Source organism: Abramis brama, assembly GCF_963993115.1.
Source record: "Abramis brama genome assembly, chromosome: 7".
Taxonomy (NCBI): Eukaryota; Metazoa; Chordata; class Actinopteri; order Cypriniformes; family Leuciscidae; genus Abramis; species Abramis brama.
The window spans coordinates 42,060,945-42,065,463 of record NC_139969.1 but is presented as its reverse complement, the minus strand read 5'-3'; positions in this window follow the sequence as shown (position 1 = coordinate 42,065,463).

Here is a 4,519-nt window from a genome sequence, read left to right as displayed (position 1 = left end):
TAAAAGGCATTAAACTCCAACAATCTTTTGAAAATGGAGTGTTCCCTTATCGAGTCGGTCCCTCGACATTATGTATGGGGAAATCCATTTTCCTCAAAAGCTGAAGCCTAATTTGAATAACTCTTTTGCTTGCAAATAGCTGATGGCGCCCACGCCCTCACCTGATTGGCTGACAGACTTGCTCATTGTGACGACTTCTTACGACATATCTCCATGTGAGTCAGAAGGCTTTTTTTGCGCATCAGAGAGCGCGCGTCAGAAGGAGCTTAAAGGGGTCATATAATGGTACATTCACTTTTACAAGTTGATTGTACTGAAATGTGTGTTGGCAGTGCCTGTACACAACCATCATATAATAGTAAAAATCCATCCAGTGTTAGAATGGAGCACTGTCTATGAGCAGAATGGCGTCTAAGCGATTGTGGTGTTCTGTTCTCAGTCATTTTGATGTTCCTAAATCGAACCGCTGAAGACGCAGTGGCTGAGTTTGTTTTCAAAGGGAATATTCCTCACAATCAACGTCAATGCTTTCATGTTTGTTCATTTCACACACCAGACTGCTTTACAAACGAGGGTCAGTAATGTTATAAAGCTGGTTTTGCTAAAGAAGCTGCTCCTGAAAAAAGGATCGGTACCAACTATTCGTGTTCCTGCTGCACCTCCAGAAGAAGAAGTGAGCGTAACGTTTTATTAACCTTTATATTAATATTTATATTAATCTTTGCAAATCGTTGCTATCTTGCTGCACGCTTCACGATGAATGCGGCTATTTACACTCAGGGTACATTACGGCATGTTTTCTATATACGACGTTCTCAATATAATTCATAATCCCATGTCTATAATGAACAACGCGTTATGGTTATTGTGCTATTATTACAAACGGTGTACGCACAGAACAGAGGGCGGGGTGAGCAAAGCGCATTATCATTTAAAGACACATGCACTTAAATGGCGTGCTGAAAACAGCTGTTTTTGACCAGGTAAAATGAGTGTTTTCTTACAATACTAATGAGAATTTTTAATTAAAGTATATTACAAACTTTTAATTTAGACCCTAAAGAATCATATTAGCTTGTACAAAAATGGCATTATATGACCCCTTTAAAGTGATATTGATGTTGGTCTCGGGTCGGGTTCGGGCTGGGGCCGGATTAGGGCTTGAACACCACGGGCCAGGTCTCAGTTAGGGCTGGATGTTTTGCCTCGTGCAGGGATCTAGACAGTATGCTAGCTGGAGCCGTTTACCTCCAGTCTTTGTGCTAAGCTAGGCTAGCGGTGGGTGCGTCAGACAGAGTTACAGCACGCACGGAGATGAAAAAGGTATGTATGGACTTATCTAACTCTGGGGGATACAGTGAATAAGCTAAAGTCCCAAGAAGTCGGCGTGTTCCTTTAACATCTAACCTATTGATCAAGCAGTACTGACCAGTAGAGAGCAGTAGAGGTGTGGACACACACACTGTTCTATAGACATTTACACTGAAAGAAATAATCTGCACAGACACAACAGCCTTTTTTTCTTAGAAAGTCAGGAAGAGACAGATGAAGGAAGGAAGATTTCAGCCTATAGATCCCACAATAATAAACCTTTAGAGGCATCATTTCCATCCTGATTATCATCTGAGTCTCAGTTAGGTCTGTCACAGGATGCACACACAAAAAGGTAAGGTCCAAGTGCAGTTTAATGGGGTAATCCGTACTCACAATCCAGCCAGGCAAAAGGTCAAAATCCATACAAGACAGTCCGATAAACAAGAAACAACCAGGAGTGGAATAGAGAAGTGCAAATAGACATTAAACAAGGAATCCACAACAATCACAGAAACAGACAGGGTATAAATAGACAGGTACAAACAATGTGAGTGGAAACAGCTGTGTGCAATGATCAGTGATGAGTTCAGACAAAGGATTATGGGAAATGCAGTTCATGAGTGAATGACACCGTGGGGGAAGAGGACCTCTAGTGGTTACACGGGGATACACAAAACCAGACACTGTGACAAGGTCATTCCTGAGAACATTTAGCATCCTGACTAACTTTGTAATGCATGTTTGATACTTCCAGTCAGGATAACAAACCAAATAAACACACAACACCACAGCCGACAGACAGGAGGAGCCAATGTGAGTCTGAAAACAGCTTCATTACTATATACTATTTTATCAACAGTGCTTCATTTATCAACAGTGCTTCTTATTTCGTAAACTCTTGTTGTCATGTCTTTCCCTTTTTACTTAGACAGAGGACACTAAAGAAGAGTCAGAAATACCAATCCAGGAACAAAATAATGTGCGTCCTAACTAACACTAACCACATGACTCCACCCATTACTTATGTATTAAAGTAATAATCATTTTGTTAGTCATACATAACACTCCTCCCCCCAAAACAGATATTCACTTTTTTTTCTTCTTTTTTTCTATACGAACAAATGTCAACACAAAATACACATTTCTTTCTTGTTTTTTTAAACTGCCTATTGAAAAATGTAATAAACATAAAACTGCCCAAGTCTTTTTGGTGGGTCTTTCCCTAGTGGGATAACAGCGTTCTGTGTTTGACATGGACTCTGAAATGGAAATGCTGGAGCCTGATTTAGTTTTTCTAGGTTTTGCATCTGAGGGATGTTTTTAGTCTCTTGTGGTGCAGAACATTTGCCAGAACATTTTGTCCTGGATCAGTCAGCTTTTAGGCTTCATGTCTCTCCTGTGAACTTCTGTTGCTTCTCTTTAACAGCAGAAGGTCTCAGTAGGTCAAATCCCAACCCTTCAACATCAGAGAAACCACTGTTGTCCCATGGCTGGTGTTTCGGTATGACAACAGGAAATCGGTCAGGCGGACCGAACCAACAATGAGCTCCCAGTCGAATGCCGGCAGTGTCCTTATATTAGTGTCAGAAGTGGGACAACCAATGATGATCACACACAACATCACTGGACAACCTATCAGAAATCAGACAGAATGAGAAGGAACAGAGAGAGAAAGAGAACACAGAGATGCAAGAAACTCAAGCCGTAACATTGGCGTTTCCCCATAGGTGGCGAGAGCAAAATGATTATGCGATAATCACGGAGCTCGTCACTGTCCTACAGTGGCAGTCACTTCTATACATATCACAAACTGTTCTCCACCGAATGCTCTGTCTGCGAACCCAGTGGAACCAGTGCCCTTATTGGGGCGCCTGGACACCCATCTACACAGTAGCGTTGTCCTCGGCTGTCGCAACATCTCCTGCACAGTGTGCAACAATATCGTGTCCAAAGATCATTCCAGAAATCCCGTCAGGTCCAGATTTCAGCCAGTCAAAATCCACAAGCTACGTCCCATGCCCCGCCATCACTTCCGGTAGTTCAGAGTAGCTAATTTATTTTTCAGGCCAACAGGTTTGTAAAATTTAAATTATGTAAAATTTTACAAGGCAGCTTCATGTCTTTAATTACTGAGGCGGTGATTACACCCGCTCCATATGTCCTGCCTTGAAAGATGACAAAAATAAAGATTTTGAAAAGCATCTTTCTACTCCTGTCAGTATTCCTTATCTTGCTGTGGAATTATCTAATCACTCTGACAACCACTTTACTAACTATTTGCTATCTGGTCTCAAATACGTTTTTAACCCCGGACTAGAGTGCCCACTCCTCAAGCATTATTTCCAATAACCTACAAACCACACTCGCCTGCTACAGTAGACTTGTAAATACATGTTGCTCACATATTATTGTTGCAGAGTTTGTGATGTAGTAACTGAAAAAAGCAAAATATGTCAGGGCATGTCAAAAACTCTCCAGGACCCAAAAACACCCTCAGACTCCAGATGGTTAAAAAACTAAAAATACACAATCTGCGTCATTAAACCATTTTAAAGCAACACTAAGGAACATTTTTTTACCTTAAAATAATGTTTCCAAAATCGTATCAGTGGTTCATCAAGTCGTAACAGGATGAAAGGCACTTATTCCTCCGCTTTGCGGTCCTTTATCTGCTATAACCGCACTATGCAAGTTTGCCAAACTGGGTCGCGTTTCTGTAGTTCGAATGAAACATAAGAAAACTACAAATTTGACATGCTTTACGTCAAGCGTTACAATAGTCATTATTTAGTTTTTCTTCGTTTCTGATGTCGCAATACATAAAACTTTCATGAAATCATGCAACATACTCTACCTTGTCTGTGGACATCGCTCATTCCAAAGCCGGTGCTGGATAAACAGCGTGCGTGCGACAGTAGGCTGCGGGTGGTGGAATTATTTATAATATTTATTACAAAAGTTTCTTAGTGTTGGTTTAATAATCTAAATCCTACTAACACAACACTCCAATTCATTGTCTAGATGCCATATCTAGACTCCATTCAAATATTACAAGAACACACAAACTCATGAAATGGAGTTTATAATGCAGATTCAGGAGGAATATGTTCATTTAATCAAGCCACTCAGCATCAGAGGATATATATATCTCAATCCTGTGACAGTTTTCCAGCATCAGAACTTCGGGTTTCGGGTCAAGTCTTAA